The sequence below is a fragment of the Ochlerotatus camptorhynchus genome, unplaced genomic scaffold (genome assembly GCF_037179485.1).
Source record: "Ochlerotatus camptorhynchus isolate MF236.1 unplaced genomic scaffold, CSIRO-AGI_Acam_v1.1 ptg000530l, whole genome shotgun sequence".
Taxonomy (NCBI): Eukaryota; Metazoa; Arthropoda; class Insecta; order Diptera; family Culicidae; genus Ochlerotatus; species Ochlerotatus camptorhynchus.
The window spans coordinates 3090440-3102995 of NW_027041014.1; the positions used below are offsets into that span (position 1 = coordinate 3090440).

General features: G+C 39.7%; 1 protein-coding gene across 9 annotated transcripts in view; it reads left to right on the forward strand.

Annotated features, from left to right (window-relative positions):
- Rdl (Resistant to dieldrin) overlaps nucleotides 1-12556 on the forward strand; it is a 300052-nt gene that overhangs the window by 238128 nt on the left and 49368 nt on the right. The window lies entirely within an intron of this gene.

The following is a 12556-nucleotide window of genomic DNA, read 5'->3' on the forward strand; positions in this document are numbered from 1 at the left end:
CGAAGGTATTGACTGCGAGTTTGGAACGGAGGATCGTGTTGCTCCACTATGCAACATGGAATGATGCTTTTGGTGGCAGTGGTGACATACTCCTCGCTCGCAGGTCCTCACGTAATGCCCAGGATTGAGGCAATTCCGGCACAACTTTCCTTTCACGACGGCTTCATTCCTCTCAGCAAGCTTCATCCGCATAAACTTCGCACAATGAAATGCAGAATGCCATGTCTTATTGCAGAAGGGACATTTTCCAAATGATTTGACGGTAGCGTTGGAGACTGCTGGCTTCGATGATCGTTGATCTTCGCGATTGGATTTCGTTGGAACTACTGACTGAAGCACGGAACAATGACTCCGTAGAAAATCGACGAGGTTCTTATAAATCGGGACTTCTTTGGAGTTATGATGAGTTTCCCAAATTCCCAAGGTAGCAGCATCCAGGCGACTGCATACCATGTGCGCCAATATTGTACTCCAATCCGCTGTGTTTTCGTCAATTTTCTCCAACATTTGAAGATTCTTTTCAAATTTACTAATGAGGTGATTGAGTCCCCTGTAGCTCAGTCCTTCCACAGCGAAAAGTGCGTCGAGGTGGGCCTTCACTATTAGCTTTTTGTTCTCGTAGTGGGTAAGCAAAGCGTCCCATGCTACATTGTAATTAGCGGCAGAAAGCACCACTGAACTTATCTCCTGCAGTGCACCACCAGACAAAGATGATCGCAGATAGCTAAATTTATCCATCTCCATCAGCTGGGTGTTGGAATCGATGAGGCTACGAAAACTATCACGGAAGGGGACCCATTCTCGAATGTTCCCGCTGAACGTCGGAAGCCTGATCTCCGCGAGTTTGATCTTCGGGAAGCCACTTGCTGATGAGCTATTTGTTGTCAAATCTCGAGATGCAGATTTTTATCCATCTTTTCGAGAAGATCCGCTTTTATGTCACAGTAGCGATCTTCGAAATCACTGAGAGCCTTTTTATTCCTTTCGATCTGGTCATCGTCCGTCTTTACCTCTGAATCCTCGCTTGGGTTGATCTCATCCAGTAGAAGCTCGATCTTACTCCGGACCTCGAAATACTCCTTGTAAACCGCTTCTAGAACTTGAAGGCGAACTTCAGCTTTCCTTTCATCTTTCAATGGATCATAGTTCTCGACAAACTGCTCGATTCCCTCTAAGGAGTTCAACAGCTGCCGTTCACGCTTCGTCAATGCACGCTATCAGCTATCATTTTGGCGTACATAAATTACTTTTCACTTCACAGCTAAATCCACACTTTCACTGTGATTGTGACCAGCATCGATCCTGTTCGATTCTGTTAGAATTTAAACACTGCATCACCAATGCACTAACACTCCCGATCAACTCGACGTTCCACTAACTAGGTCTCGCGAAGCAAAAATTGAATGACTTGCAACCCAACAGGTGACAGCAGCGAAGAGACATAATTTCTGAGACCAACATTCAAAGATGGACACAAGGGATGCTACTTCCCAATGAATGGAAATACTCGTATGCAATTTACATAATTTATTTGCTTTAGCCAATTATAATTTTAAGCCACATGCACTAGACCAATGTTTCATGCACTTGAAAATGCTTCCTAACTCAATACGGCATCCAGCTTCTTAATCCTTGTGGTTGATCAGCTGCCAAATGTCTTCCAAACTCGTGCTGTTTTCCAGCTGCTTCACGATGGCTGCACTCTCGATGGCGCGGTAGCGGTCTCGCGATGGCACCGCGAGTAGAATGTCGCAAGACCAAAATGGCACCACGAACAGTTCCGCGACAGGAACAAAGCACACAATTGTTCTTCAGACGCGCTTTCCTACAGGTTTTTTGGCAGTTTACTCTCACAAAAATTAACTTTCTACTGCCCACAACAGTTTAATTTAACAGTCACCGTGAGGAGAACGGTGCAATTCACCAATTTGCGAAAATTGAACCACTTCAACGGTTTCTATTCGCAGCACTTTTTGTCCGGCTCGAAGGACCAAATGTTCGCGCGTTAAACCGACTTTTCGGACACAACACTTAAATTCATTTTACAAACAAAATACACTTTATTTAACGCGAACACTAAACTGATAATAAGTTTATTTAAAAAGGGAACGAAAACGAAGTGTTTACACCGCGACGGTTTATTTTACTCTAAAAATCTACTGCTCTATGTAATACACAGCTGACCGGTGATCGAGGGAGATCAGACACTGGTAGTGTGAGTATACTGCCACTTCGGCGCGGTAAGCGAAGTAGAGAGAAAATGTTCCTTTACTAGGGATGCACATGCATCGATATTTCTCTACTTGTCTCGGTCGAACAAACACTGGTAAAGAAAATAGTTAGATTTGCCAAAAGACAGAAATAACGGTGGGTAGATAAAGATGGTGGTAAAAACATGGTACATAATGGTTTACAAACTGATTTTGAACTATGGGTTTGCTGACGATACATGACAGTTACGTTAACAGTACATAGTCATGCATAGAAAGCTCTCAATTAATAACTGTGGAAGTTTCCCTTGAAAACACATCAAGTAGAAGAGTTTCCCAAAGTGTGGTGAAAATTTGAACCCACAATATTGGCAATTTTTAACAATTTGGATACCTGCTGGTAATCAGCCTGTTTACTGTAGTTACTACAACAAAATCAAAATGTGGGTACACTTATAAGAATCTACATTAAAAAACCTTCAAATTGACATTCTAATATCACGAATAGCTTATTTGGTTGTGGAGTAATCTTTTCTGAAAGTTGAAATTTTTAAAAATCTCGAAAATCCAGGGTTGTAGCCCAGAAGGATCTGGGCACTTAAGAGCAAAATAAAAAAAAAGTGGTTGTTCAGAATGCCATAATAAGCGTTTTGGCCAATTTTGGCTCAAATCGATGACATCGACCACAGGTGGTATACCCACTTGAGCTGGAATGACCCCTATTTGATTATACTTTCATAGCATTCGGCTGAACTCGAGGTCTTTCTTTCTAGAACCTCCCACCATCATCTGCCGCACACCGGACTGGTAATCCTCAGCCAATTCGCCATGATGTCTTAATGTTTAAAAGTCTTCTTTTGATATTCTAGAATATTCTTTGTGAAGAACCTAAGTGGTATTGGTTTTCCCACCATACATGGTTAAATTATATGTAATTTGACTGGTTAAATTATATATAATTGGCTGAAATGTTTATTTAGCACAATTCGACAGTGAGCATGTATAAGGGCCTATACGCGATGATCGATTCTCTTCGTCGATTTTCTCTTTTGTTAATAACTCGCTAGATTTAACGTTTCTCGGTGCGTTTGCTGTGTCTTTTGATAGCCAATACAACCTGTTGCTACTCTGCATTGAACAAATTCTAGAAAATTGTTTCGCTTAGCTGTAGCAATGCAAAGAGAGAATCGATGAACAGAATCGATCATCGCGTGTTCGCCCTTATGCATGCTCACTGTCGAATTGCTCGATTTACACCGTGAAGTATGCAATAGTTGATTTATGATGCATGCTGGATGGTATGGTACTGGATGGTTTCATGTACTAAAAATTAGCACATGCTGGATGGTATGGTACTGGATAACTTCATTTACATGTTGTGGGACAAATTTTGTTTTCTCGCCCATCTAGTATTTTTTTTTAATACTGCACGTATCGAGACAAAACTTTCATCACTGAAACAGGCGTACTTAAAAAAAAATCGCAGTCAAAATATTCCAAATCTGATCACTAGAGGCGCTGCTGTAGAATAAATAAATTTGTCTGGATTGTAAAGACTGGAACGCGCAAAAATTGGTCGAGAAAAGAATCGTTTCTTTTCTTATTTTTTTCTTTTGGTAGTTCAATTCATATATATAAAGGAAAAAAAAATGTTCGTTTATTCTTTTGGTTTGCCAAATCCGAACTGCCGTGCCTTCCGCTTAACACCTTCAATTAAATTTTGCACAGTGGTCTCATCGACATTATTCACCGCCAAACGCCAGTAAGATTTAAACTGCTGCTCGTTTTCCATGGATTTATTAGTTTTTTTGAGATTCCGTTTGACCAAGGCCCAATACCGTTCGATAGGGCGGAGTTCTGGGCTGTTGTGAGGGTTGTGGTCTTTGGGTACCACAACCACGTTGTTCGCATCGTACCACTCGATTGCCTTTTTCCCATAGTGGCAACTCGCCAAGTCCGGCCAGAACAGCACAGGTCTATTATGTTGCTTTAGGAATGGCAGCAGCCGCTTGTCCAGGCACTCCTGGACGTAGATCTCTGGATTGATGATTTCCGTAGTAATGAAAATGCCGCTTTTTAGACCACACGTGCATATGGCCTGCCAGACGAGATATTTTTTCGGGAGCTTCGATAGTTTTATGGTTTTTAACATTTCAGCCACCTTCTCTTTGCGTTATAAAACTCCTGTCAGCTGCTTGAAATTCGCCTTCACATAAGTTTCGTGTGAGAACGTCGGATTCTCTTGCTGCGCGTGCAAAATTTTGAAACGCTGCTCCTCTTGCTTGGACGTCATTTTGAAAACTGGAGAGCAAACGGTGAAAACTCATCATAGCAACCATTTTATATACACTCAACTTCCAAATGCAGCATTTCAGGTTTGTTTTATGCATTTTTAACAGAAATACACCAATTTGAATTTGACCAATTTTTGCGCGTTCCAGACTTTATGTGGGCCAGACTTTAGTTCTGACTATTAAGGCTGTCAACACACATTTTTTTCGCATTGTTTCCAATTGAAGTGATCTGACAAGTGTAAAAGATGAGAAAGGATCCCAAGGAAAACAAAATAAAGAACCTCGTTTGTTTACGTGAGAAAAAAAAATTGGTTCAAGGGTATTGTGTGAATCAATTTTGATAAAAACCTTGCGTTGATCCTGAATTCTGAAGTTATGCGTTTGATTACCATTAATTTAAGCATTTCTTAATATTTTTTGGATCATAATCTATCTATGTCTCGAAGAAACAATACCAATACAATGAAAAATGAAAAATCTATTGACTATTGTTGTTGTCCGTTTTATAAACTGAACTGTTACATTTTTACCATAATTTGATAGTTTATTTTTTTCATTTAAGTTATACTCAAGTAACTATAGGCACGTTATTTCGCTTCTTGACTGTATACAGCTGAACAACGTCCGTACCAGTGTTTGTAAGTTCTGATTAGGCCCGTATACAGCCAAAACGGCAAAATAACTTGCCTTAAGCATGGCCCATTTAGTAATGGAACAACATCATCTGTAGGTCTATTTCAGATTTGAATTAACGGATTTGAAAACGGGTTTCACTTAAGAAAAAAATACGAAACGAATTATTCGTCACGGTTTCCAAGGAATTCTCGAATTTTTCCCTTAAGATTCAATTTACTTTGATGCTTTTTGGAAAATTTCAAAAGCAGTTTTTTCCGACGCATTTTTTCAGATTGCAAAAAGCTCGCACTATTCGATTCCTTTTGATATTTAACACAAAATTACGCGAGCTTTTTGCAATCTAAAATAATGCGTCGAAAAAAACTGCTTTTGAATTTTTTAAAAATGCATCAAAGTAAATGGAACCTTAATACGACCCATCAAGCGACGCACAACGATTTCGTCCATTGTTTTGGCGCTTTTATCCCACCAATTTTTCATCTGAACTGGCGTTTTGAAGACTGTACCTTTTACCTTCAGCTTCCTCTTCATAATTGCCCAGCAGTTTTTAATGGGCCTGAACTGGAAACAATTGGGCGGATTGAGGGTTTTCTCAACAAAGTGGACTCCGTTGTCATTTTACCATTGTTGTACTTCCTGGCTGTATTGACAACTCGCTAGATTCGGCCAAAATGTCACCGGACCATCATATGAATTGATGAAGGGCAGAATTAGCTTCTGGAGACATTCGGTTTTGTAAACCTCCGACTTCATCAAATTCTCAGTGACGAAAACCTTTGCCGTCTGGCCACAGCTGCAAATTCTCTGCCAGAGCATATACTTGCGTGCGAATTTATCCGCAAAAACAAATTTGAATCTGCCAGGGACCCCTCCTCGAGCCTTCGCCTTGTAAAATTTTGGTCCTGAAAGCTGTCCGAAGTCGGCCTTTACACAGGTCCATGTTACATCATCCATAAGAATGCACCCATCGGACTTGGTCAGCAGGTTGTCATACAGCTTTCGAGCACGGGTTCAAGCTACGGTATTCTGCTTGGGCGATCGATTTCGTTGCCTGTAAGCCTTCGCGGTAGCGAATTCGCTGCACTGTACTACGAGTGTCATCATACTTTTCACTCCAATCGCGATCGGACATACCTGGGTGGCTTCTGATGGACGTCACGACCTTTCCATGGAGCGGACAGTTGGCAGTTCAACTTCGGCGTTTACTTTGAGGCTTCCGATTCGTCGTCAAGGTTTCCCTGTACGTTTTGAACACGCATCATACGGTGTTTGTAGGAAAGTTCAAGACTTTAGCCTACTTGTACGCGGACCGCGATGGATTTTCCAGGTGACTGTGCACGATTTTTTTTCTACGCTCCTCTTACATTGTGACTGCCTTCAAAACAAGCGCGTTTAATGAACTGAAAAAAAAACTGTTATTGTTATTGTTGTCAACAAATAGACGTCAAAAGCTTCGGAAAACGTACACTAGAAGCGCTGTAATAAGCAAAAGAGTTTGTTCCATTACTAAGTGGGCCATGGTTTATGGTTACTTCTAGTTAGAGCTGGAATTAGGGCGTAACAGCTTTTGATGATTTCTAGAAAGTTAAGGCTTACCAACGCAAATCAACAACACCATAGGGTGGGGGAAAGACTTTCCCTACCCGACGGTTATGTTGGTTTGCGTGGGCGTGCCTTTAGTTCCTAGAAATCATCGATAGAAGTGATTGTTTACAAAGGCTGTTACGCCCTAATTCCCGCTCTATCTAGTCTTATGTAATCGCGTCTAGATGGTTTCTAAGAATATCAGCTCATCAGAAGCAGAGTTGTTAATCAACAACCGTCGGTAACGTCTGCAATGGGAATTTCTCATTAAAGATTTCAAAGCATTGCTTCCACTCACTTGCTATAAATACTGTTTTTCGGAACTATGGAATCATTAGACGTTGTAATGATAATTAGTACTTGTAAGTTACAAGAAGAGGTTATAAAGTATGTTTTTGACACATAAAACCTGTCAATATTGCTTTCAGAGCGTCACAATAAGATAATTTACGATTCGTGAGCGTTCACTCAGAGTGAATGCTCACGAATCATAAAATCGCTGATTGCAACGCGCTCGAAGCGAAATTGACAGTAATATGAGTCAAACACATAATTTACAACTTCTTCTTTTAATTCGCAATTGCTAATTATCATTTTAACATCTAATGATTTCATAATTCCGAAAAACAAATTTTCATATCAAGTGGGTGGAAGTAACCCTGTGTAAAAGTAGACGTTATCGACGGTTATCGCTTAACAACCCTGATGAAAACTTTGAATTTTGTATTACAGTAATGTATTCTAAGTAGTAATCCTATATACAGAGATTTGCAGAAATATTATCACACGATTTGGCAACGTTTTGTTCACATAAGCTGCCAACACTTGCCACAGAGCAAAATGTTCCAGCACTCTGCGTGACTTTACCGTTGTCTGCGGTATGAGTTTGTTTGTTTACGTTATTTGAATTCTTAGTGAAATGGTTTACCGCGGTCGTGGAAATGCAACGAAGTGCAAAAATGTGAGCTCCGGTTTCCGAAAAAAACACTGAACTTCGCCAAAAAATGGCGGAGTTTTGCGGACTACCGTCAGATTTTTCCCTAGACGATTCTATGCGTTTGTGCAGTGTATGTTACAATGATAATTATTGGGTAGTATCTATTTACTTAAAACTAAAAGCTTCATTCAGCACCACTTCACACACGCACTTGTATTTTACTAAAGAATTAAGATATCTTGCTGAAAAAAAAACAGGAATATAGCGTACAGTACTATTGCGCACTTCACTCCAAACTGGACAAAAAATAAGTGTATTTTCTCTTTTATGTTAACATATGCATTTTACAGCTATGATGTTTTTCAAATTTATAAACGTTTTGTTTGAATTTATGTCACTTCGATTTTCAATCCAATAAGAAATCTAATATTTTGTAATCAGAATGATTGTTTGGCTCACATTTTGACAGTTCTCGCTGCTCGATTGGCTCAATATGGCCAATTCCGCGAATCTCTATACATAGGATTACTAATACTAAGTTCCTAGGGGAATAAATAAACAACTGACCCTGGTAAAACTAAATCATTTTGAAGCTCATAACGATATACAGGTTCTGCCAAAGATTTGTTATAAAATTCAGTAGGAATGAACGCTAGGGTGCTTCATTTTGTAAAAGGTATTTACATTCATAGCGACCACCTTCCAGTTTGATGCAAAGCCCCAAAATATGAGCCTGTATAAAAATTATTAATACTGATGGTCGTTTAGAGGTCCTTCAAATGGTATGAAGTTTGAACTAGGATTACTGTGGAAGAATTTCAACTTCGTATCGCTTTTTAAATTGAAAAGGTTTTTGATACGGTCAGTTTGGAATCACCAATAACACCAATTTCATCACAACAACGACAAGCTTGTTTCTTGTTGTCAATTTTGTCAACATTCTAAAAATTTGTACCACAATTGGAGCGATGTCAGAGAAATTTGTGGGGCTAGGAATAGAACGGAAGGGTGGCATTGTTGATTGCAATCACTGTTTTCAAAATGAAGCGCCCTTATCAACATTTCAAGCTGAACAATGTTTTAGGTCCCAAGTATCATTGATCGATTCTCTTAATTGACTTTCTCTTTCGATAATAACTTTGGTGCAGAACAGTTTCTTGTTGTGTTTGTCGTATTAGAAGGTGTGTGCTGAAAATAGTTGGGAACATGGCCGTGAGGATTGAAAAATAAAGTCGCCGAAGAGATTCTGTCATTGTTACTTAGGACCTAATCCCTAATTGGTTTGCTGCTACTTCTCTGACAGATTCAGCAAGCTCCAACGATAAATGTGAGTCCAAAAACCAAAACAATGCCTTCCCCCGCAAAATGCCATGCGTCCCCATCTCGAACGCATCTTTCGACTGAAAAAAAAACAACTCCATTACTTCAATATCTAGTGAATACCTTTTGCAAACGAAACCTGTAGAGCATCATCATCAAAACAGAATCCCACAAACACCTTCTTCCCATCAAGAAACGATTGGCAAATTCACTTTCTCTCTCGCCACCACAACCAATAGACACCATTATCTTAGATTAAAAAAAAAAACCCAACAGTAGGATCAAATCCAAACAAAGCGCTCCAACGATATGCCAAATCTAATCAATTGAGATACACCCTAGTGTCCCGGGTGTAGAAACGACTAAAAGAGAACCACCACATCGAAACTCTTCCAACGACCGCGTGCACCGGAATGCAATATAGCCAATATTAAGTGCTACCGAGTGATCCGGGGGTCTTTTCACGAGTCTCTCTCTCATTGTATGAACTGAAGATTCGTCCTTTTCCGATTTTTTGATTCTCGTAAAACACACACACACAGCAAACCGTTATTGTACGAGACTCACGCAAACTCAGAGACATGTGCGTGCCTATATATATATATAGTTATATGAATCGCTGCTGGGAGCAAGGAAAAAAAGAGATTCAAGAAAGGGAGGGACCAGTTTCTTGCCGGTAAATTAAGGTCACACGCTTAGGGGATTAATTTGAATATATGCCTAATTGCCAACCGCAACATTTTCCTTTCGTCCTTCAATGGAGCGGATGACGATGATGGACCGACGAACACACGCACAGACACTCACACACAAGAGTTTTTGTGCACGGTCGACACCGGGCGATGAATTAAATATGATGTGAATGATTTAGTGTTTAGGCAGGAATCCAGACATTGAGCAGAAGCAAGAAGAAAGCGAAACGAATTCACAAATGGTAAAGGCTTAATCAGATGTCAAGCGCAGCGAGGAGTTAAGGAGCTTTTAAGGCAGGTTATGTCTTCGCAGCGAAGCCAGGACGTTATTATAGGTTTGTTTTTGTCACGCAGAGGTTAATTTTTACCCGTTGGGAGAACGGTAATTGCGGATGAATAAATTCCAGCGCTGGCAGTTTATTATCGAAACGGGCTTGAGTGAGACGTATGAAACCATTAGCGAAAAAAAGCACGACCATACAATAACCATGTCTTGGCGTTTTCGATCGTAGTTTAATTTGTAAAGTTGCTTTAGGTCCACCTCGCTAGGCGGTGGAGTCCCCCAATCCGAACGTGACAGAAATTAATCGCTCAACTTAGGCAAGAGTTACTTTACTGTCACGCGTTTTATTATTAAAGTAGAAAGTAGAGCGTGTCTTGGAAGACGGGTTTGTTCGAAGAAGAGGAAGAAAATGCTCAATACAAACACCAACCCCCACAACCACACGATTCCACAGAAGAAGTAAAAAAAAAAGGAAGAAGATGAACAAGAGAGAGGGCAGCACCTGATCCCTAGGCCAAGTAGCAAACCCCGAGAGTGAAATTTATATGCTCACGTGACTGTGCTCAATTTACGTCGACATATTTATATTATTGGCGTGTGTAAAATAATACAAACATTTTCGCTAAATGTATATATTTACAACAAATAAATTACCAGGTAAGTGATCTATTTTCATTCCTTTACCCTATTATCAAACTCGATTTTTATGCTACATACATATTTATATATAATACCGAAAAAAAAAGAAACCAATACATTAACTTCCCGGTGAACAGCGAGCGAGAGCGCAGTGAAATGTCCAATTGACGTGCGTACTCTCACTCACGGTAAAATAATGAACCATTGTTGCCAAGATACACCGGTAGAACCTGTATAAATCTTCGCTTACCAAACAAAAAAAAAGTTGAGTCAATAGCTTCGAGCGCGCAAACAAAAAAAAAATCACACACACACGGAAAGGGAAGAGTAACCACAGTCCTAGATCATTTACTCTTACCACCCTAGTCCTAGAGCGGTGTAGCGAGCCCATCGTCGACGATGACAACAACAACAACAACCTTCAAAGTAGCGCGTGTCGGAGCAATACGTTTCATGCCCCGCAACAGCGTGTGTATCATATTTCAATCCAAGAAAAAAAAAATCAAACAAACAGAACCATCATAAACGCCACAACATATCATTCATTTAGCGAAAAAAAAAAAATATACCCCGAGCAAAAGACAAACAGTAGCAAGAATCAGTGTAGGGAAACCGGAGTAGGATTCACATCATTATAAATAAGCAAACATGTCAGACGATCAATGTGGGAATATATAGATACATATAAATATGCGTGTGAACATGAATAACGTCGTTGCGCGTTGGCGATGGAAGACGGAAGCGCAATGGCAGCCAATGATCTTCCCAGGTTAGGAAATGTACGTGTCGACTAATAGGATTATAGCCAATGCAATTACCATACAGTGTGTAGGAAATTTGATATGTCACCGTTGAGTTATTACCCAGAGCAACGCTGTGACGAGAAGGCGAAGAAAGTGTTTACCCAGCACAAATGACGATTTTTCCCACGACCTAGCGATGGACAGGTCCTGGCAACTCTTTCTTGGAGCATTCGTTCGCTGGAGCCAAACACCGAGTTTAGGGGTTGTAATTTGCAGTAAAACAAAACAAGCGTCATTATGTGATAGGATTTCAAACTAATGCCAAGCAGATGTTTCGTGTCATTTCGGTCAATTTGTGTCATTCCATAACTTCGCTACGGAGCTATCTGGTCGTGCTACACACTGAGAAGTTATTGTCGGATTCGGATTAATTTTTTACCGAAATCTTAAATCTCTTTTCGGCATTCATTTGAGAGCCTATTAAAAAAAAAACAAAATTTAAAACACTTTCAACCTTGTATCAAATCTTGTAATTGTAGTGGAGATTTAGTTTAAGAGTAGCTTAAAAACAAGATGTTGAGATGTCGATAAAAATGACCGTAGTCGATGATAATTTCTAAGTGTGTTGGTTAGGGATGTAAAACTTTACAGGGGGCTATTCCCCACAGCTCTTTCAAGGCATATTGAGGTCCACAACAACTGTGAAAAATTTGAAAATCTCGATATGCGGAAGAATTTTGAATTTTGAATAAGAAATGGAACGGTCTTATTCATTTGTTTAGCAAAATTCCAAATATTGCTCAAATTTCATAAAATTTCGGATTAAGATTGAGAATACTATACAAAACTATTTTGTAGAAGTTTGCAAATCGATTTGGTCTCTGCACAAAAAGTTACAAATCCTTCACTTTAGACCAAGTGTTCGACACTTACCTACAAGTTCATGTATACGCCTGTAGGTATGCGTGGTGCAATAGGTCTAAATTCAAATAATAATGACTGTTTTCTCATAAGTCTAATCAATTTGCAGTCTTCGGCAATGTTGATCTTCATAGTATTTGCAATCAGTTTCCGAGATTTTGTTTAATTTGAGCAATATTTGAATTCTTGCCAAGTAAATGAATTAGGTAGTTTCGTTTCCTATATTTTTTCCCATACACAATTTAAAATTTTCCCGCCTAACCAAATTCGTTCAAATTTGGCACCGTTGTTTGGAAT